The 26,660-nt window shown below is 43.8% G+C and overlaps 1 protein-coding gene across 3 annotated transcripts in view; it reads right to left on the reverse strand.

Annotated features, from left to right (window-relative positions):
* The window catches only part of GRB10 (growth factor receptor bound protein 10), a 142,400-nt gene extending 116,371 nt beyond the window's left edge, over positions 1-26,029 (reverse strand). The window contains exons 1-2 of one of the 3 annotated variants that reach the window (XM_085052213.1): positions 25,871-26,029; positions 25,524-25,722 (exon numbers count right to left, since the gene is read on the reverse strand). The gene's annotated coding sequence lies outside the window, so the exon portion shown is untranslated. Of the gene's footprint in view, positions 1-25,523; positions 25,841-25,870 lie in introns of those variants that run through there. The other 2 variants (XM_085052215.1, XM_085052218.1) reach the window with 2 other exon arrangements.
* Positions 26,030-26,660: the final 631 nt, after the last annotated feature.

Consider the following 26,660-nt stretch of genomic DNA (forward strand, 5'->3'; position numbering starts at 1 on the left):
TGTCCAACTGGTACTGGCAGCAGTGGGAAGGAGTGAGAAGGCAGCACGTAAGTATTCCCACACCCAGCATCATTTTATAGGCCTGGAGTACATTGCCCACAGAAGCAAATCAACATCCAGGCTGACCGCAACACTATCACAGGACATGGAGACAGTCACATAGCCTAGGTGGTGGTGGTGCTACGTGTACAGGAGAAATGTACACCTGCACTGCCACATCAGTCAGGGAGGAGAAACAGGCTGTCCTTATGTGCAGTCCATCTCATTCCACAGCAGCTATCTGGATGTCAGAGGAGCTGGGGCTTGGGTGAGATGAGCTCAAGAAGCCACTTACAACCTACACAATTCAATGAAGCACACCACTGGAGCACCTCGTTCTTTCCATTGACAACAACAGGAATTTAGAAAACTGGTTCAGAGATAGCCATCCATGATCTGGAGACACAAAACCAGCCAAAGGAAACACTCCCCAGGGTACAGCACCTAAACTTCAAACTCTCAGAACCTCTGGACAAGACTGACAATTATGCCAGACCAGTCATGCACTATCCCCAGACTTTTGGTCTCTGTACTGCAGAACTCAACCCTGACAAAGCTTTCGCTCCTCCCAGCAACTTTTACGGTTCAATTTCATTCAGTGTGTATAACACATACATTATATACGTATATTACACAGCTATGCTTGCATGTGCATATGAACTCTATAAACAGATGAAAAGATTCTTTAACAGCAGCAGAGAATGCAAGATGACATGGCAGAACTCAGTCAATCTCATGAGAAATAAAAAATAAAAAATCTCAGTTCTCTTCCCTGAATTTCTTTTGCTGTTTGAGGCAGAGATTTTGTTCACACTTTGCTCTTCCACCAAGTTCTCCCCCTCTCAAAATACACTGCAGTGTAATAAAACAAAACATTTATCAAAGGAGCAGATGAGCTCTCTTGCAAAAGCCTCTGTGAATATCAGAAATTTGAATTTCTAATTGCTGCTGTTAATTGATGAAATAACAATTAAAAATGTTTTTAACAATTAAAAATACTTTGTATTTTGATCTATAAAAGCATTCACTCATCACTAATACAATCAATCTGACAGATGCATCAGAAAAGTCTTGATTTTCATTTCAGCCTTGCTAATTAGTGGTTCTATTTTATTAAAACCCAGCTCTGCATGAAGAGATGGCTTCACACAACTGCCTGTTTTACACAAATACCTCCCACAGGCTTTCAAGCTACTTTCTGTCATTGGAACAGGGAGAATATTCCCTTCACCTAATGCTCTGATGCTTACAGATGTCAGCAATCACTAGCTTGTAATATTCCCCATCTCCTTCAAATGGACAGCAGTACCACAGAATTTGCCACCAGTGCCTGATATCCTCTCTTGATGGCATTATTGGTCTTAGACTATTACACTGTGGCTTGGAAACTATCACATTTATTTCCTTCAACGTCTTTGCCCACACATCTTTTCCAGTCCAATAACTCACGTAAGTCAACAGCCTAAAATGAGCAGCAAAATATTCATGAGGACTCTCCCATTTAACTGACAACCTCCTCATTATACAACACCAAAAAGTTTCTCTCTGAAACACAAGTCAGAAGAAGAAGTTCATTGAAACTGGATGCCTTTAAAGAGTCAGGTTTGAGAAGGCTGCTCCATAGAGAAGTGCTCTTCTCTCTGTGGCAGGCAATGATAGCCACTGTTCCAGAGAAGCTCCCAGCAGCAGAACTGCCTAGTGCTGTCTCTCAAGCTACAGGCACACCCTCATACTCTGCTCCTGCAGAAATGCAACAATGCATTGCCTAATGCAGCACTCCTGTCAGTATCAGTGACACTAGAAGGAGCAGGAATGACACAGGTATCATTCTTCCCATGACAGTAAGTAGCAGCACTCTGTCAGAAAATATCTTGCAGCTCAACTAAAGAAATGCAGGATTAGAAAAAATCACTACCAGTGCATGAGGAGGGAGAAATATTGAGCACACCAGAAAACAAGCATCTGAATTGCTCCCATAGTCTAAGGGACAGAAAGACGTGGTTGGTTTTCTACCAGACTTTGATGATAGATCCCCAAGTCTTAATACATATCTCTGTCTTAGGCAGGTTAAACCTTTCAAGGTTTAAATGCCTAATGAGATCCACTTTTAAACACACCAAAAAAGACAACTAGAAAGCACAGAATATCTCTACTTTTGCACCAAGTCAGAACACAAACAGTTCCTTCTGTGGAGGCGACATGTGCCAAGAGGGACTAAGCTCCAGCTCCTGGCACTTGAGCAGCACTGAAGTTTTCATTCTCTGGATGGAAAGTATAACACTGCTGACCATTTGCTCCAGAGACAACTTAAGAAATCACCCGGTAAATTCAGACGAAATTAGGTAAATGTGTCATTCATTACCAGAAACCCTCTCCCTGATATCCAGTGACAGGATGTGTGGGAATGGCTCACAGCTGAGTCAGGGGAGGTTCAAACTAGATACACAAACACTTCCTTTACCAAGAGGGTAGTCAAGCACTGGAACTGGCTTCCTACAGAGCTGGTCAGTGTCCCAAGCCTGTCAGTATTTAAGAGGCACTTGGACAACACCCTTAACCAACATGCTTTGACCTTTGGTCAGCCCTGAAGTGGTCAGACAGTTGGACTGAATGATCATTGTAGGTACCTTCCAAATGGGATGTTCTGTTCCACTCATCAGACATTCCATGTTCCATTCAAGGAACATTCTTTTATACCAAAACAGCCTTACCTGAGTGAACAGTCTTAACTGAAGTTCAGGACATTCTCTTTCTTAAATTTGTAATTTTTTTTTCCTGATACAAGTAAGGCATTGAGGTAGCACTGGAAATAACTAATTCTAGAAATGTCCATCTCAGGACACTCAGGTGCCCTCTTGCCATCAAATTCAAGCTTATGGAAAAAAACAACAGTCAGCTGAGAAATGGTAACCTGCCCTTCAACAACCCTGTTCTGTCTCAAAGTAAAACCAGTCAGAGTCAAGAGCAGTTTAGGAAAGTTTTAGTTGATGTTGAAATGGACTGGGGAGTTCAGGGGATCGGCTGCTCTGTCAAGGGTGAGGGGCTGACGACATCCCACAGCCATCTCAGGAAGCACCTGATCCCCACCGCCACAGTGCCCCACACTTTACACTTTACAATTCCCACTGCTCATCCTGCACCCTCAATTTCAGCGTGTGGCTCTTGGCTAAACTGTGCAAGTTCACACCAACTGCTGGCCAGTGTTGCTGGCCAGAAAGGGACCAGTTAACAACACGAATTTCACAAGCCCACAATTACAAAACAGATATGAGCAAGTACTCTGTTGGCAATTACAGCTCCAGCTTTATTTTATTTATTCTAGTATAAGAACAGATGTTGCAGTTATTCAAAGGTTTTCACAACCTTAATTGCTGACCTTAATTGTTGTTAATCTTTCCCATGAAGTGGAGACAGACAGACGCCACCCATATTTTGTGAAGAAGATAGTGAGCTGCAGGGTATGAATAATAAAAGACAGTATTGTCTGCCTTCTCCCTCCTGTGTGAAATACAAGGGTATTGGGATTGGCCGGCAGCGTGGAAGAAAAAGAATGAACGAATGACTCAGCTGTTTCATCTATTTTTCTGAAGGATGCATCTGCTACAGGGTTGAGCCTTGACACTGACATTTCTTCCCCCTCCCAAGGAATGGGTGAAACTTCCAAGTGCCAGCTAAGGAAGTGCTGTATTTAGCCTTCATGACGCCTGAAACAGCTGATATACAAAGCACCCTATCCACCTCATTGAGCATCACTGAAGCTGTAGTATTAAGAAGCAAAGTGTTGAGTTTCACAGGGCAATATTAGGTTTCATAAACAAGTTCTCAGACTGGACAAGAAAGCAGCATTTAATTATGTGCTAGAAACATTGCAAAAGTTACCTGAGGGCTTCCCAAGTCTTTTTCCTTTGCTAGAAGGGGGCCTGCCTGACTTCTTACTGAGGTGTGGAAATTTCATATCCATCTTTTTTTGCTGCAGAACTTGGAGACTGAAGTTTTCTAACCTAGAAGTACATTCCTCTGACTTTGTTCTGCCAAGTGTACTCGAAGATGTTAACTTGGTGTCCCAGTCATTTGAGACCAGGCAACGCAGAGGAGGGACACAAGTTCAGAAATGAAACACGGGATGTACTGATGCTGTAACAGGCATGCCCTATAACCTAAGGCGGGAGCCCCAGAAGTCAGGATAGTGAAGATTAATTTCATGTTTATGGTTACCTTCAAACAAATGCCCAGAGTGAACTTGGGGCACAAGACTTAACCCAAAGAGCAGACTAGAATGGCATCAGATACCAGCTCTGCTGTAAAATACAGGAAATCAAGTCTTTCCCCCACCTCTCACACCAAAACTCACCTTAACTGCAAACATCTTTAAGGATTCTTGACAGAAAGAAAGGGTAAGGACTGTTTTGGTTTTAGTTCCTGAAGAGATATTATGTTTGTTCACTAAAAAAGTCAAAACAAATGAGCCAACCAGGCATTATGTATACCATATAACTGCTCACACATTTTAGGAGCAGCATGAAAAGATTGTTATAAATTGCACAATAGAAAGAATTCAGTCAAGATTTCTAAAGGAAAATATCAAACTACCAAGCTTTTAATTGCTGTACATACCCTGTCGTATCTAAAGGAATCTGGACATAGCGTGAAAGATGCTAAGTTACATGAACTTCTAGAAACGTGTTAAAGGTAAATCTAGGGAACTTAAAAATTAGGAAGTGACTTTTCTGAAAGAACTAGCTAAAACTAGATAACACACATGAATAATCAATGAGATGGCATGAGCAAGTCAGTACAGCTTTTACAGAAGTTATGACTCAAATCTACCCAAAGTTTATAATGCTGTATGAACGAGACATGTGGACATTATCCCCAGGAGCTCTTAAAAGGACCCAAGCTGCTGTAGCTTGCAGGAGTGGTTCCCCCCTTAACATCCAGCCAAAGGATAACAGTTAAAGGTAGGAAAACATGGAGCTTTTTACCCATACAAGGAGTCATCAGAAAGACCATGGTGGTCACTCCTTTCAACATATCCTAAAGGTCTATGAAATGTGATGAGCAGGGAGGTGACACTGAGTTTGCCAGCAGTAGGATGTGTCCAGTCAGAGCTGGAGCTTCATGCAGAACAATCTCATAATCACAGGCAAATGGGTAGCCAAAAGGGCAACTCTGATTTAACCTCCACAAACTCAAGCCAATGTGCTAGAAGAACAACCCTGCCTGTGTGCACCACTGAGTCTAGAGTCTTGAAGTATCATCTTGGAGGAAAGAGGGAGGGGAGAAAAAAAAAAAAAAAAAAAGACAGTGCCTCAAAAAGAAATACAGTATTAAGAATCAAGGAACTGCTACAAGCAAAGCAGAATCATGACAAGTCATTAAACCCAGGGCACACCCACTTCTCTAAAACTGTGGGCTGTTATGACATTGAAAGGGTAAAACAGAATTAGAAAGAGTACAGAGAAGAGGAATTCCTAAAGCAGAAACTAGAAGTCCTGGATCATTTGGCACAGAAAAGAGATAGCTGAGGGAAAAGAAGGCAGACATTGAGTCAGTTAGAGAGGACATGGTAAAACTGCCCAGAGAATAAGCATTCCCTCTCAAAAGAAAAATTCAGAAAACCTGAAATCAATAGAAAATATGAAAATCTTTTCCATGGGTTGACTGGACTTATGAATGCGTTAAAACAATAATAAAAATTTAGGCAAGTGCTGGAGAAAGCTCATAAGAGATAGTGATGATAGCAATAGATGTGCACACTCCAGATAACTGCAGCACTGCTCACTGTGAAGCAGATGGATCTAGAAACTCCTTGCAGGCTTTCTACCTAAGCAACTGCAATTCAAGTCAACATTTTTTTCTTTTTTAATTAATATTCCTGGCTGAGAATTGTGGGCACTAATCATTAACCTAATGGGGATGGTGAAGGAGAGCTGGAGGAACAGCCACATCACCACGGTGCCAAAGCACCACCTCAGCACTGCCACATTGCATCCTCCAGAAAACACTGCACCAATCTAACAGATTTGCACCTTTAACAATTTGGCACAGACCTAAAAACTACAGTTGCTAGGCATCCTCCATGTAACATTTACTTTTAACAGCAAGTCCTGCAGGCTGCTGCAGTGTGCAGAAGGTAGAATACATGTAGCCCACAAGTTGACAAGCACATGCCTAAATGCTGGCTCTCCACAACATACAACGTGATCCACTTGGCCAAGGTGCCTCTCGCACTATTTCCCTGGGAGTATTATACATCCACGATGTGATACATTTTAGCACTGAATACAAAAGGTGCTGTTTTCATAATGGACATCTATTATATCCTTTGCTTTTCAGGCCAGGACAAGAGCAAATTGAAATGTAAGGTTTTAAAGAACATGAAGCATCCTGCATGATTAGGGAAACCTGATTAAGCCTCCCCAAAATCACAACATAAGGCAAACAGCGTACTGAAAGCTGCTAAGAGACCACAGCTGAACAAAACCTTGAACACCTCTTATCAGCTTTTTATTTTGAAAAAAAAAAAAATGAAGAGCTACTTTCAAAACAGCATGAGAGTCACAACACCAAAAAGATTCCGGCTTTTTCATGTTCTCAAAATAGCATGCTAGAAAGACGTCTACAAAAATAGAAATTTTAGGTGCATTTCGCTTTCATCTCGAGCATCAGCTCAAGTCTATCCAACGCAGCATTTGCGTAAGGCTCCAGAAAGCATTCCCTCATCCACAACCCCACTCTGATCAGCGGCAGAAAACTGTGATCAGATGCAGCCAACCACTTGAAAGCCCTCCAAGACCAGAGGATCTGGATGCTGAAGCATCCATTGCCCATTCACCATCACCCCCCACATACTGTGCCCTGAGAAATTCAGATTCCTCTAACTTGCTTCACTGAAATCCAAGCAATCTAATACAAGGTGGCAGCCAGCAGCATCATCAAAAATAAAACTATCAGAGAGAAACTACTGAAGTGTAAAGTAACGCTTTGTTTCAGGAGGTTAAATGTTCAAGTTATTTTCGCTGTACTTCTTGACATAGAAAAGCAAGCAGCAGCAAATTTCAGGAGCCATACTCCCTTCTCCTCCATCCCCAGGAGGCAAACCAGGGAAAAACCACCTGTCTTCAAAGAGCCCCTCTGCTCCTTGAGTGCCCCGATCCACCCTCGCCGCCCTGCTGTGGGGCAGAGCAGAGCTCACTCACTGTCAGGGAGAGCACCGCTCCTCACCTCCCACTCCCTGCCTTCTAGGAATTTCCCAAGCCAGCACTGGAGGATTAGGAGCTGTAATGCTATTAAACACTGCAATATCAAAATGTGAACTAAAGCACATAAAGCCTGCCGTAAGAGGAGGGGTATTTCTGGTGGTTGTTTTTTCAAACCTCTGGAAAAGCATCTAAGGAAAACAGTGAGGAAGCAGTGTCAAAACTGGCAACTCCGCAAGCAAAACAGGCGAGTTTACGTGTGCATTGCAGCCTGCCTGCTACTTCAGATTACTGATTGCAGAGCAACAAGTTATTCTCTCCCTAATTGGGTCCCAGTCTAAAATAGTCCTGTTATTTTTAGTACAGTACTTAAGTATCTGAACTGTGCCCTGTGCTGCCAAAGCTGGCATGCATCCCTGGCCATACCAGAAATTCCGATATTAAACAAGAACACACATGCCACATACCCAGGCCGACGTTTGTTCTCCTGCCTTGTCTTTAGTGGGCGACTTTAAAGACGTGAAACACTAACAGGCAGCCAAAAACGGCCCAGGCTCATATGCTAATTCTGCATTTAAAGCCTCTCTCCCAGCTACTGTGCAACAAGAGAATCAGCCCGGCAAGGAAAGACTGAGGGTTGCAATACCACTGATTAGTTAGAGACAGTCAGTTTGTTTTTAGGGCACAGATAAAAGATAAGAATGGGATTATTTCATCTCCATTTTGCTTGTTTTGAGTCCACACGAGTTCTGGGGCACTGGAGGAGAGGATACATCCAAAATACACTTTAACTCACCCCTCTTGTGTCCCCTTCCACACTGCACGCTATGGATTAAAATTTAAACTAGTCAAGAAACAAAAGGCTTGTGTTATATATGTTTACACACACCACAGAAGGAGGATTATGTAAGCTCTGTCTCACAAACAATATGCTTCTTCTGCAGAAGAAATGAGATGATCAAAGCAAGACTTGTGCATGTTTCCAAGTCAGTCTTCCCACCTTCCATCACAGGGGTGACAACCGTCCTGCAGCATGCTAATTCTGGAGTGCAGGGAGCAGAACAAAATCCAAAATACCCACAGACTGCTCCAACAAAGCCTACCTGTCACTGTGAGCTGACTGTCCCTTACCTAGTGCTTCCACTGTAATCTCGTTTTTCTTAGACCAGGAAGAACAAGTTCCCAGGAGGAATTTACTCTGTCCTTTTACCAAGTACTTTGCAGCAAGGAAGTCAACTCTATGAAAGAGCTTCAAAGACAAAATCCTAACCTGAAAGACGGCTGCCAGCCAACAAAAATTTGTTAGTCTCTATTACCACTAGACCATCTGTTCTTGAAACTGTACGTTCCTTTTCAGAAGGGTTCTTATTTTGTGAACAGCATTAGCATTGTTCACTCTCTCCACTCTGTCAACATCCCCTTATCCAACATGCTTCTAGATCTGGTGGTGACACAAGACTAAGCCTCTAGTTTATCATGTCATTATCTAGTCATTTTGGGTTGAGCAGTATATTTCAGTACTTTATTTTTAATTATTCTGATCTCAGACAATAGCAAAAGCAACATATACGAAACCTTTCATGGCTGCTGAATTATGGTCGAGCTGATCAGGGGCACCAACTAAATGTTGTTCTCAAACCCAAGTCTGACAAAAAAGCTGAGGCAAAAATTCAGCCTTCTGGTATTTTCCCTTTTCAGTACATCGATTCTGGATGAAAGAACTTGCTTTGTATTTGAAGAGAGCCTTCTGCCACTGAGTGTTTGTTCTCTCTTATTTCCAGTTTTTAGCTAATCCTCAGACCCAAGATATTTAAGTTTTGCTGCTGCCCATACATGACAAAAAGCCACAGTTAGTCTGTCTGCCTCACTAGGTCAAGCAAAGTCCATCCATCTGCACTCCACTAAAAGAGCAATAGCCTGCAGACAATTATTGCAATACCAAAATAAGTGAAAGTGAAACAAGAGACATCAAAAACTCATTCTGTAATTCCACAGCAATAAAATAATGATTAAGGGAAAGGTCAGTCAACTCATCACTTTCTCAAAAAAGCTACTGGTAACAAGCCCAAAACAGAAACTAAAAAAAAAAAAAAGAGATTTTTTTAAAGCTTCGAATCATTGGCAGTTATTTTATAAAGTTCATAGTGGATTGACAAGGTAGTAGAGGCTGGAGAATGGCAAACAGTGATTTCCTATGGAAGTGGGAGAGAAAAGGAGTAGAAAGAAAAACTTTAAGAATTATACTTGTTCCTCAATTCACACATTTGCCATTAAACCCATCTGCTAGCATCAAGAAGAAAATAAAAGATTGAACTCAACAAAAACTGGTTGTTCATGTATAAGCCAAGTCAAACCAACTCAACATTCTACTATATCAGAATAATGTATTTTAGGAACACAGAAGCAGTAGACACTGAATCTGCATCTTGACATTAGCAAAACCATGTCAAAAAGAATCAAACTGCATTTTTTTTCCAAAAAGTAAAGAAAACTTTGTCATACTGCTATCAATGCAAACAGTCATCTTATGGTAGATTTGAAATTGACTGACCAACTGCACTGACTTACATCTGATTGGAATGTCAAAAAAAATTGAAATACTCATAAAATAGCCTGACATTCTGAATAACCTCTGCAGAGATCTGCCCTGGTCCCACACTATTCTAACACTAACAGTCTAGATAATGAAGGAGAAAATGACACTCATTCAACTTGGGGAAGTTGCTAACTTAAAGCTGTCAGCTTGCTGGAAGACTTAATTCAAAGCAAGTTTTAGAAACTGGAAAATTCTTTGTTGAGAAAGAGGCAAATACCATAGAGAAATGTACAGAGGAACATATGTGAGAATCATGAAGCAACAGCTCTGTTCTACTTGTGGCTGATAAAGCTTCCAGCACGAAGCTGTACCCAATCTTCAGCAAATTTCAGAAAAGATCAACTGGAAAGAATCCAAGCAAAAGCAATAGGAACATCACAGAATTAGAAAAACATGACATCTGGGAAGAAAAAAGAAAAAACAGAATTAACTGGAGCTCAGCCAAAAGAAGCAAAAGTAAGGGTCATGATGAAATCTTTCAAATCTATGAAAGCCTATTGCAAAGAAAGAGGGAATAATATGTTCTCCATGCCCACAACTTTCAGAAAAAACAGAAAGGTTTAAAAAGCAAAGATTTAGGAAAACTTTACTGTACTGGGTGGAGTGAGGGCATAGGGAAAAGATAAAAGAGAAGCACCAAGTCAAAATTGCTAAAGGGGAAAAAGAAACAGTGAGTCAACAGCCAAGACTATGTGAAGAATAAGCAGTTTTTCCCCAACCAGTGCCACCAAGTTGCTGTCAGAAACACAACTAGACTCCAGCTTTTCAGTGACTAGCTGACCTGTGCAAAGCCCCCTCCCCAGATCTAGCACTGTGCTACAAGAAAAATAAGCTTAACAGATGCATTGTCTTCTCCCTTTCTTCAAAGCACTGTACCCAAAATGAGAATACCAACAAGCTGCATACCGACTTTAAACGTCAGGGCTGAAATGTCCTAAAAAAAAAAAAAAAAAAATTCAAAACCTTAGGTGTTAAAATAACTTTTTAAGAAGTCTAACACAGGCACTTGCCTCTGTTGATACATGGATCCAGCTATACCCTAATGCTACAAACAAACCAGAACCTGACAACAGAGAGACGTGGACAATACCCTCAGCCCTATTAATTTTGCTCTCTAGTCTCATTCTGGAGGATAAATAGCAGAAACACTACTTTGACTGTAATGTCTTGAGCATTTTTAATGCTCAGTCTCAAATTACAAGCTGTAGATCAAAATTTTCTGGTTTCACTGCCTGTCAGGTTTTTGAAGGATACAAGGAATAGAGAAATTTCTTATTCCAGAATAGGGTGGAAGATAGTAATCCATACATGGATACCCCAGCACAACTAACTGGAGTCAGTACTGCAAGGTGCAATCCTATCATTCTGCAGCTTGGCACTAGCACTTACTCAGCAGCAAGCATCTCTGGAAGTTTGGGGGGGCAGGGGTAACCCACAAAACCTCAATCCCTTCAGTTTTTTTTTAGCTCATGGACTGTGAGCACCAATGTATTCCAAACTGCATCTGCATTTGTTCTCACTATGCAAAACCTCTGGGAATATCTACAGGAAATGAACTCTGATTAGACATAACTGCAAGCACTGTCATCTTATTCAGCCAATTTTCTCCATCCAGCCCCCTCCTCACACACCACAGTTTGACCTCCATCACTTGCATCAATGGAAGTAGCTGGGGATAGGCATTTCACAAATCTCCCAAATCCAGCACTCTTGGGTACAAGCCTTATTTCACCCTTTAACCATGCAACTGGAAGATATTTAAGAATGCCACAGAGGCTTAAGGGAGGCTTTGAAATTGCATTTGCTTTATATTGTGCACGTCAAAAAGACAGTAATTTGTCATCTTTTCTTGAGTATCCCTGAGTAAGATGCTGATGCAGAGATAAATATTCATAAGGCTAGCTCATGCAGTTTTCCTCAAATCTGACTAGATCCAACTCCCTCTTGTTTTAAGAACTAGGAATTATATGTAAATATCACAGCACAGAAAGATGTAGGAGCTAAGATCAGGTTTCTGTGCATGGGAGGGACCCGCTGTGGATTTACAGGATTACTGGCAGTGCCCATCCCTCCCTATCAGGAATGACCCTCTGCTCTCCACTTTGCATATTTACAACTGCAGATACTGGATCTTGGAGCATGAGGCTGATACTCCACAAAGGCAGAGCACTAGTCACTCCTAAAGAGTGACAGGGCTGGAAAATTGAAGAAGTGAAAATAAAATGGTTTTAAAAAACAAAATCAATAGGTGTAGACACTTGAAGTCGAGAAAGGTGAGAACATATTGCCATTTCATGGAGTTGAACTCTGCCACTGTTTGCATTCAGCAGAAGCATTTTCACTTAGGTGCCTCACCATGTGGTTATCCCTGGAATCCCTGGCTGTCCAAATGGCCACCAGGCCACAGGACATGGCACATAAACATCCACTCAAAAGTAACACTTGTGGTATAGCCCAGCATGGAAGTCAGGGCAAGTTTTAGACACGACTTAGCTACCTGTATCACAAGTGAGATGTTTACTATGCACTGTGGTATAAATACTCCTTCTCTCCCCATTTTTTTCCTAACACTTCCTCCACCTTTGGAGAAGCCATCATCTCTGAGAGAATTTAACTTCCACGAGCTAGGACGTGGGAGCAAACACAGAGTGATACAACCATCACACAGGCAAAACACAACCACCAAAAACTGCAGGCTTTTCTCATACAGATGCCTCACAGCAGCTCCAGGAAAAGATTAGCATCACTCCAAAAAGGTAATCATATCAGTAAACATTTTTGGAGCCACGATTTAGCCATGCTGAGTCAAGACATTCCCCCATCCATCACCTCATTTTCACCAGAGGTGAGGGTGCAGCCTACTTTGCCTTTTCTCTACATCACACTAGAAATACACACATGACTATGGTATTCAATTTGATTCCTTCTCCTCTCACATTGCTGAGAAGTGGGTGCCCTCCTTTCTTTCCAAGAAGGAAAAAAACTCCAAAAGATCAAGTGGATGAAAAAGTTGAGCTGTATCAATACTACCCTTCTTTGTGCCTTCTCCCCTAGGTTCTCAGCATGGCTCCTAAACTCTCTCCTTCAAAGCAGCTTTCCCTCTCCCCTCCCAATACTGCAAAACACACATATGAGCAGAGAGATCACTCAGAAACTGCTAATCAAATGCTCAAAACCAGACCAAAATGGTTTCTAATATTTCTTTTTCGGTATGTATCACCATGAAACAAAATCCAACCATTTTTAGTTGACCTTCATTTACATTCTTAGATAAATTTTAGATCTTTATTTAGGTCTGTATTCCGTTTTTCCTCCATAATAGTGGGATGGCTCACTTCTTTCTTACAGGATGCAAAAGGGCAGGAGACTTTGCAGTGTTTCCCAGTGGAAGATGACATGAGAATTCAAAGCTTTATAGGTTAGGTCAGTTTTAGGATACAGCTACTTCAGATTGCTCTGCTTTGGTTTATACAAATCCTGTTACTTCTTCATTGACCACGCAAATCTCTAGGAAGATTACTGCCACGTTACAAAATCAACTCCATTGATAAAATAACACATTTGCAATCCAGGCTGCACTTAAAGCAACAAAGTTGTAAATAAAGTCTTCTAATAAAAATGGTAGTCATTAAAATTCATTTAAGCTACCTAGAATATTTGGTTAATTTTAAACTGCAATTGGATTTCAGAAACAGCATCGGGTGAAAATCACTTTTAATAAAACCTTTCAGTCCCTCGGTTTTCTAGGGACCTTATTTGACATGGGTAAGGTGTCAGGTATCCTGAGTTACCCCCGTTACAGCACTACTTTTAAAAGGATCCTAGAAGACTATGGGAAGATTTAACCTGCAGCTCCACACACAGCCACAGCCCTGACAAGCTTCCAAGCCCAGCAGCCCCCCCCCAGCCCCACTCAGAATTGCAACACAAACCAGCCCTGCATACACCACACTGCTGAAAGGCTTCATCCCAAGGGTCCCAGGGATACCAAAGAAGTGCTGGATTCAGCATGCATTGAACTGCAGAGGAGATACAGCTCTCTCAGACACCATAAAGGGGCTGTATAATAGAGTAATATATCTAGTGTACACTTATACATTCCACTTTGGGAACCTCCAGGCTTTCCAGACAGTAAGCCAGGATTTAAAGAGTTCACAAGCTCCTCACACAAAGCACAAACTTCCTTGCTTGGTTTCACAGAGTTATAACTGCAGAATTAGAGGATATTGGCAGGAAGAGGTGACTAAGACCAGGTACTGGATGAAAGCATCATTGCCCACACAATGCAACAATTTATGGCTCTAACACAAGTTTAGGCAAAAATTCACTCTGGCCACACTGCTTGATCTGTAGTCAAACATTGACTTTAGACAAGCCGCAGCTGCGCACAGGAAGAAGGCTTCAGTTCCCACACACTTTTTAGAAAAATAAATAAAATAATTAATTTCAAAAAGTACTCGTCCCATGAATGGTTCTCTGGCTGGATGAATCTTCTCTGAACCACTGCCAAAGTCAGTACATATATGACATGGCTGAAGGCAAGACTACAAGTTGGCCAGATACTCTGAGATGAGGAAGAAACTTGCTATTTGTATGCAACCACATTAGTGTGCCCATAAAACTGCTGCTCATTCATCACTTCCTTCACCTCAACAGCCCCAAAACCTAACACAGCTAGGCAAAGCAACTGAAGTACTACATGAGTAGCATTTGTTATAAAACCTGAACTTCATTCAGCAGCTGATAGAGAGTGCTCAAAGTAACACACAGGGTATGGGGAGAACATTTGATACACATTTTGTCACTCTCCAAATGACCTTGCAAAAGACAGAAACTGGTTCTAGATGGGGGCAAGTCCTGTAATAAAGGCTGAGAAAAGATCTCTTCCTCCATCCATCCAAGAGTGCACATATAATGAAGTTAGTATCCAGCCAGAAAGACTGAGCTAGTCAAAACTGAATCATTTTTGTGCTAAAATTATGGGAAAAACTATTCAGAAATGTTTCTGAAGAAAAACCCCAGTCACTGCTGTGCAATCCTGAACCCAAGATGCCAAACTCCAGGTCTTCCCAAACTCTGTTTGGTAAAATGAATTAAACCCATGACATGTCACCTTGCCCCCAAAATCATTCCACATTTACCACAGAAAAGAATAAAAACCAAAATTACTGAAGAACTTATTTTGGTTTTCAGTCTGCAGGGTTCTTGGTTGGTTGGGTTTTTTTTCAGGCTAAAGCAGACCAGCCTTAGCACAGCTGAAAAACTGCAGCTCTAAGGCAGCCCCCCAAGAGTCACTGGAGTTCATGAGCAAGATCTGCCCCACAGCCATCAAGATCATTTCCTAGCAGACACCAGAGCAGTCACCTCAAATGCTTTTATTTGACTTTGGCTACAAAAACCCTTCTTGTTCAGAGCAGAACGGCTGAAACTCACAGGCAGTTCTGGGATTCCGAGACTGAGAACAGATGAGACATTCCAGGAATAAAAACATTTCAGCTGGTAACTGGTCTGAAACAAGTATGTTTCACCACTGCATTTCAGAGCAAGTCAACCAAATCTGTGGTGTTTGAACAGCTATTATGCTCGCTATTTTTCATAATATGAATAATGATGGATTTATTACCAGCTACTTCCTCAGTTGCTCTGTTTTATGACGATCATATAATAAGATACAGCTACACATACCTTACATAATCTTCTGAAACTGTGAAGGTGCTATTTTTATCTTCTTTAAATGTACAAGAGCAATAGTAACATTTTTGTTACGGCTGAGTTGCTCAACAAAAAACCCCACCTAGCACTGACCCATTTCATACTCATTTTAAGAAAACAACCCAGCAACACAGGTCCATTTTATTAAAAAAGAAGTAAAATTAAAATAAAAAAAAAAACCATTAATAAAGACAACATTGCTTTGATCCACATTCCAGGGCAGCAAAGAGATTGAACACAAGGTTAACTCCCACACATTGCAAGAAAACTCCCTTCAACAGGTGAACCTTGCAAATACAGGCAGGCTCTGGAGACCCTCTACAAAGCCAGGTCTAGTCTTTAGCTTGCTTGCTTGTGTAGCTCCATAAGATTTGCTAAAATTCATGATGAAAAAAAAAAAAATTGTTGGGTTGCCAAGCTGGCCCAGAAGTTTGCTGCCATTGAAAAGAGATGGGACCTATTCTTCTTTTTCTCATTTCTCTTCCCTTCCCTGGAAGAGCACCTCACCTCAGCTGCCTCACCACATGCTTCCAAGAACTGATCCTACCCTTTAACCCAGAAGAAAACCAATCCCAGAAAACACAAGTACCCAGCATAGCTTTCCTACCCAGTTAGAGTCAGCCATGCACACACATAGTGAACCACCAAAGTGCCCAAGGTAAGACACCCAAACATTCCAACAAAAACATCATCATGTTTTGGTTGCAGTGAGCTCTTAACATTGCCCACATCCCTTGAGAAATGCTTCTCTTCCAGGGGAAAAGTTTCTTCACCTCTTCATATTGTAGATCTTTCACACACATACAAAAAAAATTCGTATTTCAACACTCAAAGAGGTAAAAGTGACTTGCCTCTCTCACGGCTCCACATGTGCTGTCTCCCTGAAACCCTACCAAGCACTGTCAAACTGACCTGAGAGGCAACTTCACATCACCTACAGGTATGTGCCACCTTAGCTCACATGAATTTTAAATGAGGCCCCTGTGGAACAAATCTTGCTTCGGAAGAGCTAGACTGTTGGACATGAAGGACCCAAGAAGTTCTCAGAGATGCATACAAGCAAAACAAAGTCAGGCTGTTAGAGCACAGGACTCTTTCACTGAAATTTTCAAAATCATCCATTCTCCAAACACCTGTGAGAACTTTGCCTGCTCCTGGGAAGAAGAGTTGAACCATTTGCAAGTAAACCAAGACAAATCATACATTTACCAAAATGAGTTATGGCTAAGACTAGCAAGACATCTTGCAATGCCATTCTCCTACTGAAGGCTGTATCAATACTGTTTTGCGAAGGACACTGGGGAGGAAAGTTATCCAACACCTCAATTAGGTGTTACAAGCATTAGCACACACCTAAACTGCATCAGCTGCAATAGCTTTTGCAATGCTCCTCCAACTTCCCAGGTGTTACCAGTGTAATCCACCTTTGGTAGCAAGGAACTCCACAGAGATTTTTCCTGACCTTCGTTAGCATCAGCTCTAGAACACAAAATGCATGCCAAATGTGAAATAAGTCTGAGTACACATTAGAGATGTCAGCAACTCAAGCAGCATTTGCTTTCCACTCCTATAGCTCATCTCATAGTCTTGCTGCTCAATTCTTCCGAAGCCTTTTGGAAAATAAACCAAATGCCTCTTCGAAAACCTTTAAATAGCTAAATGTGATAACTACATGTAACGTCATAATAGCCTACCGGTAAAGTATATCAAAAGAATCAGTTCATGAAAATAATTTATAGACTGTGACATTCCATTTCAGTAATTTCCAAAGCATCATAAAGGGCTATTTTGATTGCTTTCCCCTCACAGGGCTAGCCTGGTTTCAGCTGGGGTAGGGTTATTTTCTTTCTAGAAGCTGGTACAGCGCTGTGTTTCAGATTCAGGATGAAAATATTGATAACACACTAATGTTGTAGTTGCAGTTGAGTAAAGTTCACACCAAGTCAACAGCTCTTCGCTTTCTCACCTCACCAGTGAGGAGGTTTGGGGTGAACAACAGGCTGGGAAGGGATACAGCCAGGACAGCTGACCCACATTGGCCAAATATTCCACATAATATGGCATCATGCAGAACAAAACAAGTGGGCAGATTTGGCTGGAGGGCAGTGGCCTGCTGCTTGGGGACTCGGTGGGCATCAATCAGCAGGTGGTGAGCAATTACACTGTTCATCACTTGTTTGTACATTCTTTTTTAGTTGTTATTACTTTAACTTCCTTTTCTGTTCTACTACATTGTCTTTATCTCAACCCACGAGTTTTGCCTTCTTTCCAATTCTCTTCCCCATCCCACTGATGTGGGGGAAAGTGAGTGAACAACTGTGTGGTGTTTAGATGCCTGACAGGTTAAACCACAAGGGCCTTCATTATAATCATTATTTAAAAACTAAAGCTAGGTGCCCAACAGCCAGGGAGGGAAAAAAGCAAACCAAAAAACAACAAACCAACCAACAGACGAGGGGAAAAAAGTTCTCTACCACCAAACCCACCCACTTTTGGCCTCAACTTTTGGGACTTCAGAATTCCTAGAATGACAAACAAAACAATACAACAAATAACAGAACAAAACAAAAGATTACAATGTTACAGCTGGTGAGCTTTTTCATTGAGTGTTAAAAATACACGCATTCTGCATCTAGATGATGGCAAATCTGCCTCTAGCATAAGATGCAGAGGCAAGTACTTTGTCCTCACAATAACAGTGCACAGATATGTTTCTCTTGGAAACTGTTTACTACATCTCTTGCTGTGACAGTGTACAGTAACTGGAACATCACAGTTAGAGATGGACAGGATAAACAAAAGCAACTTGACCCACTGAGAAAGCACTTGAGCCATTGTTCTGCACAATATCAAGGCTTGAATTCTGACATAATCCCCTGACATCTCGGGTGATGTCAGCACAAGCAGCTATTAGAATGAAGAATGATCGCCCACAAGACATTAATTCAGCAAGAACTGATGGCCTTGAAATACATATTTCTCCCTTAACATTCTCCTAAATGGACTTTAATACATTTGAGCCAGAAGGGAAAGCAGGCCTTTTAAGAAAGCTTGTGATATTTTTGTCTTGTGCCAAAGCCTTCTGAATTTTTAGCTTTTCCAACTCCTTGAAGTTTAATTCCACACTTGTGCTTTGATATAATAAAAGCTCCTCATTCCTTTCCAAGGATGCTCAGAGCTTTAACAGTACACTAAGCAAGACCAACCTACAGATTTTACCTTCCCCCAGTCCTTCTCACCCCCTCTCTCAATTCCCATTTAAGGAGAACATTCTCCTATATGAATCCATACCTAGTAGTTTGGCAAAGAGGAACATGACAGAAAAGAAGGAAAGAAGAAAGTAGGGAAGGAAAAAAAAAAAAAAATCACCTCCCCATTTTTGTTTCAGCTTTGAAAACTTCTGCTCTAATCCTTTCTAATATGCAACTATCTTGTCCTACCATCCTCCATCAAAATCAGTATCTGGGAAAATTTTTCTAGCAGTTTTTTCTCTAGTAAAGGATTCAAATCCTTGCTGCCAGTTAGTTTTGACATCTACAAATATATGTAGCATGCACAGACACAGAGCCCAGTTGCAACTCCCTGACCAAAAATACATTGAAGTGTCAAATCAGAATCACAGAACGACAGATTATTCACTAACAGCAACATCAGAAGTGAAAGATATCCGTGTGACATTTTATGGATTCCCTTCCTCACAGTTTCAAAATTTAAATTAACACCTGAAGATGACCTCGAAAAAAATGTAAGCAAAGTATAAAAGTAACTTCTGAAAACTTAGTCTATTCTACAAATCAACAACATGAGTGTGGACAGAGCTGCAGCCACTCAATCAAGTCATCAAAAAGGCAGAATTTAGATGCTGGGCACTGAAAGAAGTTTCTAAGTGTTCATCAAGTGCTAATCTCCACCATGAAAGGAGTCTACAGACTTACAGATTCTCCCTGCTTATTGATTTTCTCACCAGGGATGCATAATGGAAGAATGATACTGGCCTCATGGAGTATTATCCACCCTTACTTAGCTGTCTTCAGCAACCACAGGCTCAGCTTGAATGCGGACACTCAGTTTCTCAGATTTCTCTGCTGACACAAATTCTGCAGCAAGAGCGTGAAGGGAGTGCAAGGACTGCGCTCTGATGTTTACTGTGTGAACAAATGTAGAAATCACCACTGCTGCTCAGCAGGAGAGCTCCTTCCCACTGGGCTATAGGTTTATTCCAACAGGATGGCATGGTATTTCCTCTATGGTTTGTCTGCCAGGAAAGTCATTTCCTATTTTTGTCCTGTTGTGAGCTAGTAGAAGCTGGCATTGATGGAGGCTGGTAAGAATGAGAGGTTGGTTTGCTAGTGGTTTAACCAAACATGTGTTTATAATTACCTCATTCATCATGCCCTGTCTGTGCAAAACTGTCTTTTTTGGAACGTCCCCATGGTCCTTGGGTTTGGCCTCCAAAAAAGCTGAAACAGACTCCCTAAGAAATACATTGTTTGAATGTTACAGCTAGAGCAACAAAGCTGTCCAATGGTTAATATTGAACCATTGATGCAATTGTTGGGCATTAAGATCAGCATAGCTGCTCAACTTGTTGCTGTTGGCCTAAGCATGACAGCTCAACAGCAGGAGGGTAAGATGATGGGAAAACCTCTTGCAGTCTTCTCCTGGTCCAACAAAAGAATACAACAGAAATAGGACACTGCGTTTCTCTCTCAAATATTCTGCAGCATCTGCCCACAAGGAGAGAATGCAGAGATGGTCATGGTGCTCCCACTAAGTTTGTCTAGGGCACTCATCACCTCTGCATCCAATGACCATGACTATCATCATCCTCCCAAAGCTCTTTTCAGAAATACATTGCACAGACTAATTAAGACTTGCAACCCCCCCACCCTCTCCCCAAATCTCACTTAAGGGAAAAATCAACAGAGTCTGTTCCATCATCATGTGGTAAAGGGGGAATTTCTCACTGCTGATCCTTTCTCCAAGAAGAGGTCAAACTATTCTAGCAAATAAGCCTTATCCCATCATACCTAAAACAGCATAATCTCAAAGACAGCAGTCTTAAAAGCTGAAAAGAGCTCCAAAAGAGACACAATTCACCTCTCTCAGTATCAGTGAAATAGATTTTCATGCCATGAGCCTAGATTATGCCAGATCTAGTTTGGCAATCTACAAGCTTGATATAACCTGTAATTTCACTTCATATCATACGTCAGAGAACTACACATTTTCCTCTACAGTTTTACTCTCTCCGAAGTTATTATTTGATACCCAGGGATATAATAACTTACCAAGGTTTCTGAAAGGATTGAGGGAGAAGGAGGTCCCTCACACTTATTTACAGCGTTAGTTACATGTTACATTATCCATGATACTGGAGAAGGTCTCCAGCTCTGCTAAAAAGATCATCTGCTTTAAAACAACTGATCTTCACGACAGCTTTTGCTGTAGCCATTCGGGAGTGGTAATCTGCATTCCCCATGGGTTAACTAATTGGGATGCAATTAGCAGGTTTCATTAAAAGCTCTCTTGACTTGTAAATGAGCATTGGTGTTGGGCTTTGAAGAACTCACCCCCGTTATTATCCTGACTATATTTCTGTTCAATCCACACCTGAGTCTCTGGCCAATGCCACCACAGGTTGTTTGCCTGTAAAAACCCAAGCAGCAGCCATTATGCTGCTGCCACCTTCTAAAGGAAAGCGACTCACCCAATGTTCAAAATCTCCTATTTTGTGAGTGACTCCTCACCATTAAACAGAAATCTCTGGTCTTTTCTGTTACAGAGACCAGGAAAGACAGAACTGATCACAAGGGCACTACTCTAAAGCAGGGGATGAACTTGCAATGCCTTCAGTCCTGATAGCCACGTCCATCTGCCCTGCATGAACTGATCCATCTACAATTTATGAAGGAAGGCAAAGAGGAAAGGAAATTTTCAGTCAATGGATGCACACTTGTGTAAATGTGAACATCTCTTTAGTAAAAAGAGTTTCAGGATACCTTGGCCCTGATGGTGAGTCACATCATGAATCCGCCAATATTCAGTGCTCCTATGTACACTTGAAGTCCAAAAGCTGCTGGAAACCATGAACACCACCATTTTCAAATGAATGTACCTGTACGAAAAATGTAGTGTCTGTCTGTCTCTCTGTATCAGGTACATGCTGAAGAGATGGTATCCAGGGGAATAAAGCATATAAGGAATGGGAAGGTCGAATATATCTAACCAAATTTATAAAGCCAGGCTATTCTGGTTGTTTCATCACTGAAGACATTAAGAGACTATTTGTAGAGAGGATGCCTCATACTGATCAACAGTCTTCTTTAATGCTGCACTCACAGTGGAATCTGGCTTTCTAGGATAGTGGTCTCCACATTGACAATGTGACAGAGGAGCCATATTGAGCTAAAGGGAGAACTGCTGTCCAATTCAACAGATGGCATGAGAATAGGAAAGACCTGGCACGGGACTAGTTCAGAAGTGCACAGTTCAATACATATAAAGAAAGAGAAGTCAGCGAGGTGACATCTGTCTACTTCATCATAATATGTTTCACAACAACCACTGGTTTGGGAGAAGTGATGGGAATCAAGACTACTTTGCAACATCCAAGTTTAGACTGCAACGTGCTCTCCTGACCAGCAGGCAGTGCAAGGATAGCAAACCTGTAAATAAAGCTCAATGCTAATAAAGGGATTCCTTGGCAACCTCATTCCTTGTAATTCCTAAAAAAGATTGTGGGTTTTCAACTTTTTGGTAAAGGATCTCCATTCCTAGATTTCCCTGGGTGAAGAGTTGCAACTGGTATATTTTGGACATGGCCAGGAGCAGGTCCAGTTTCCAAGAAAAACAATCCTAACTTCTTAGCCTGCTTTCCTACAGAAGGAGGCTTATGCAATCACACTGCAGCCAAGCCAGTTGGCAAGCTGCATGCAAGCCTGACAGAGGCAGAGGTCTCAAGAGTTATCTTCCTTGTTTGTGAAAACACTGGGCCAGGTGGGCACACTTAAGAAACACTGCACTGTGAACTGGCATCAATACTCCCATAGCTGAGATAAATCTGAAGAAAAGCAGGCTTCCTTAGCTTTAGTTTGGACAGAAATGTTGGCTTAAAGTGAAGAAAAGCTTTTCCCTTGACCCCATTAATAAAGTTCACTCAGAGGTTTAGAATAAAAAGGCCAGCAGAAAATAGCAAGAGGTTGCACCACAGTGTTTGCTGCAACCAGTGAAATTTTTAATTGTGCATCCTAGCATGCGTACCACTGGACATCAAAAGGTACCCCTCCATCTATTCCCCCACCCCACATTTCAGTGGTCTAAAGAAGCACCTGAGTGCATTCCACACAAACACACACACATGCTTCCCAAGGCAGAGCTGAGCTGGTCTAAGTGAAAGTTATACCTAGAAACCTGTCCGCATTTAGCACTGTCACCTCCATAACCACACGTAAAGAGGCACAGCCAAAGGGAGAGACAGCAGGACCCCACCCACAGTGACACTACGTGGGAACCCCTCACCTTGCCTGCTGCCACCACTATATGGGCCCAGGGAAGCTGACAGTGCCTTGTAGTCTAGAGGGACATCTGCTAGTTTGGGGCTGTCAGAAAACAAATTCCCAGCACAACACTCTGGTGCTGCTGGCAGAAGCAGTGCATGACCCAGCTATGCTTCTCCTCTGCCAGCTGGGAACTCCCTGCATTGGAAGGATATCTTTGCCAGAAAGATCCAGATACTTCTTGCCCATTTACATCCTAAGCACAGATGAGAACATGACCAAAGGCTTCTGAAAAACCTTCGTGACAATTCTTGCTGGAGTCATTTAAGCACTTGCAAGACAGAGGGCTGCAAACACTTGTTTTAGTCACAGAGTGCACACTCTACACTTCAGCAGCACTGAGATGCAGAGATCCATTTTGCATTTAGGCAGTGCTTTTGGACTATGCAGTAAAAAACACAGGAATATGCTACTGAAATCCAGGTGTGGCTGCATGTGAGGATGAAAGCCAACTCACACAGTGCTAGGAGAAGGGATAGTTTGACTAACAAAACCAAGGAAAACCATAGAAGTACCACAAGTTCTTTAATATGTAGCCAGGGCAAACAAGACCTACTTTAAGAACAAATAACCAAGTGAAGAAGTCCAAGTGAAGCAAATAAATCAGACTGTAACAGGGTAAAATGATCACTGGAGCAAGCGTCAGGGTCTGCTGCTCTGTCAGTTTACTGTTCACAGTAAGGCTACCAAAGAGTACTCTTCAGGCTCTGCTGTTTTACTCTACACTCTGCTGAATTTTACAAAGAGTCTGGTGTTGGAGAAATAAACCCCCAACAGCCTTGATGTTAATGTACACCTGTACAAAGGTAGGCAGAGGAATACGGCTCTGGAACAGCTCTCCTTATGCTGCACTGGGCGGTTAAGCCCTGCAGGAAGACTAACGGCAAGGGAAGAGCATCCTTCTTACCTCCTGCACTGTGCCTCAGCCCCAAAACGATCATGATGCACAGCCAGAGCTCTCATTTAAAGTTTCAAGCACATTTCCCCTTTTCCAAGCACATTTTCTAATCTCCATGCATTTGTTTTTTTTAACCTGTCCTCATAACTCACTCCTTTTAATCCTAGGATTAGCCTTGTTGCCCTTCTCCATACCTTTCTGAGAGCTCTAAGTACAACTACTAGCCTCAAAATGCAGGAATACATGGAGCTGGAGCGTTAATGCATCCTTGCTACACATCCCACAGTATCTCCATTAAAACACGTAAGCACCTTTATGAGGCAAAACAATTTCAACTGCCCCTTAGAAGCGTAACTGAAGGTGGCAGATGCCCACATCTCTCCTATCCTGACCCTTCCTGCTTTGCCCTGAACCCAAATTCATTCTGCCTTAGTGAAGGGAAACGCAAACCATATTCTTTGGGTCTGTTTTAGAAAACCTGATCAATGCCTCTTTGACATACCAGCAACACATGTTCCCATTTCAACAAATGGGAACATTTCAGGCAGACCACCACTTCAGATGGAGTGGGGCTCCTGGCTGCTGAATCAGCACTTTCCATCCTGCTGGCAGTACAGAGTTATGCGACGCTTCAAAGGAAAGCGGGGAAAAGGGGGAAAGGGGTGGGAGGGGGCGCTGGCACTTAAGCAACAGAAGCGGGCAAGAGGATTGTGCAGGAGTTCATCTGCCAAACCAATTAACTGCAAACTGTTCTTATAAAGATGCCACAGTTTCAGCCGCGGCTCGCCGTGCCACAGTTATACAATGAGAGCCATGCGTGCGCGGCTCTCCGCGGCGGGGAGCTGGGGCAGGAGGAGCCCCGCACTGCCCCTCGGGAAGCTCTCCCGGGCTCTGCACGGGCTCTCGGCACGGCGGGGCTCGGCAGGGCCGCTCTCCCGCGGGCACACGGCCGCCCGCCTGCCGCCGCACATCCCCGCCGCGGATGAGCAGGAAGGTGGCAGCACTCCGGGGTGGCATTTCTGTGAACTGCCCATCCGCCAGCTCTCCCGCAAGCCCTGCGCGGAGCGGGGGGAATACCGGGGAGTTTCGGCGGCAGCGGCACCACCGGCAGTTGGCGGGGCAGGTCTTCGCTCTCCTCCGGCGCGGGGCGACGGGAAAGCCCGGCTCCCGGCACCGCCGGGGCGAGGCGCGCAGCAGGCGAGCGAACAAAACGCGGCAAGGAAGCCCCGAGCCGGGGGAAAGGGCCGATCCCCCGAGCCCCGCGGCCGCCCCCCGTCCGACCCCGGGGGCTCCGCGCCGGGCGGTGCGCGGGGGGCGCTCCCCGCGGGCACTGGGGGGGGGGCTCGCCGGCGGTCCCAGGAAAAGGAAGTTTGCTCTCCTCCTCCTCCTCCCACCGGCCTCCGCCACCGAGGAGCCGGCGAGCCCTCACCCACCCCGGCCCGGCCTCCCCCCGCCGCGGCTCCCCGGGGGCAGCGGCCGCCGCCCCCCTGCGCGCCCCGCGCCGCCCCCCGGCCCCTTACCTGCTGGGCGGGCGGCCGGCCGGCACCGTCCCCGCCGGGCGCCGCGCACCCGCCAAGTTTGGGGCGGGCGCGGGGGGTCGGGGGAAGGGTCGTGCGCGGCGCTGGCGGGGACGGGAGCGCGGGCGGGGAGGGGGATCCTCCGGGCGGCGGCGTGGAGTGGGGCGCGGGCGGGGGAGAGCGAGCTCTCGGAGCCACGCGCCTCAAAACCAACAATAACAAAAGAAAAAATTAAAATTGAAAAAAAAAAATTAAAAATCGAACGAATTTTTAGAAAAGAAAGCAATTAAACAAGTCAAAAAAAAAAAAAAGAAAAAGAAAAATAAAGGCAAAAAAAAGGCAAAACACACCCAACGCGAACGAGGACGTTCGCGCCTCCGCAAGGCGTCCCCGGGCTGCGGGAGGGATCTGCGGAGAAAACTTCTGCCTGTCTGTCCGCGCTGCCGCCGCCGGCTCCGGTGCTAACGGCGCCCGCCGCCGCCGCGCTCTCCCCTCGCGCCCAGCTGACTCCCGGCGGGCTCCGCCCCGCTCCGCCCCGCTCCCGCCCCCGCCGCACGCAGCCGCAGCCCCGGCCCGCGCCCCGCCGAGGGCAGGGGGCGGCCGGGAGTCCCGGCGGCCGCGGGCCGTGTGGCGGCGGCGCCCCGACTGCCCTCCCGCGTCCCGGTACGAGCGGGGCCGTGCTGGGTCTCCTGCCCTCTAACAAAAGCTCACCCGCAGGTAGCACCGGTGCGTGCTTTTCTTGGGAAGGGCTGGTTTTTTCTTTAAAACAAAACTAACAGAGCGTCTGCACACGCGAGGCATTTGTGCTTGGACTTTTTCTTTAACCTTATCTGTCCTGTTTTCACATTTTTGCCCGCAAAACTGGGCAGGGAAAGTGCCCCAGCTCCCCTTCCTGCGCTCCAGACAGCGCGGAGCAGGCTCCCGGCGTGTGCCAGCGGTACGGCGGGCTGTTCAGAGCTCCTTCGTGCTGCGAAGCGCCCTGCGCTCCCGGGATCCATCCCCAGGCTGCCACGAGCACTCCTACAGACTGCTGATGCGAACTTCTGGGCACTGGGACCTCTGGCATTTCATCACGGTAGCTCCGAGCCATCCTATTTGCAGGTAGCTTGCAAATAACTCGGACTGTGGAAAAGCTCTTTT

Source organism: Lichenostomus cassidix, chromosome 2 (genome assembly GCF_008360975.1).
Source record: "Lichenostomus cassidix isolate B80296 chromosome 2, HeHo_3.0, whole genome shotgun sequence".
In the NCBI taxonomy this organism is placed as follows: Eukaryota; Metazoa; Chordata; class Aves; order Passeriformes; family Meliphagidae; genus Lichenostomus; species Lichenostomus cassidix.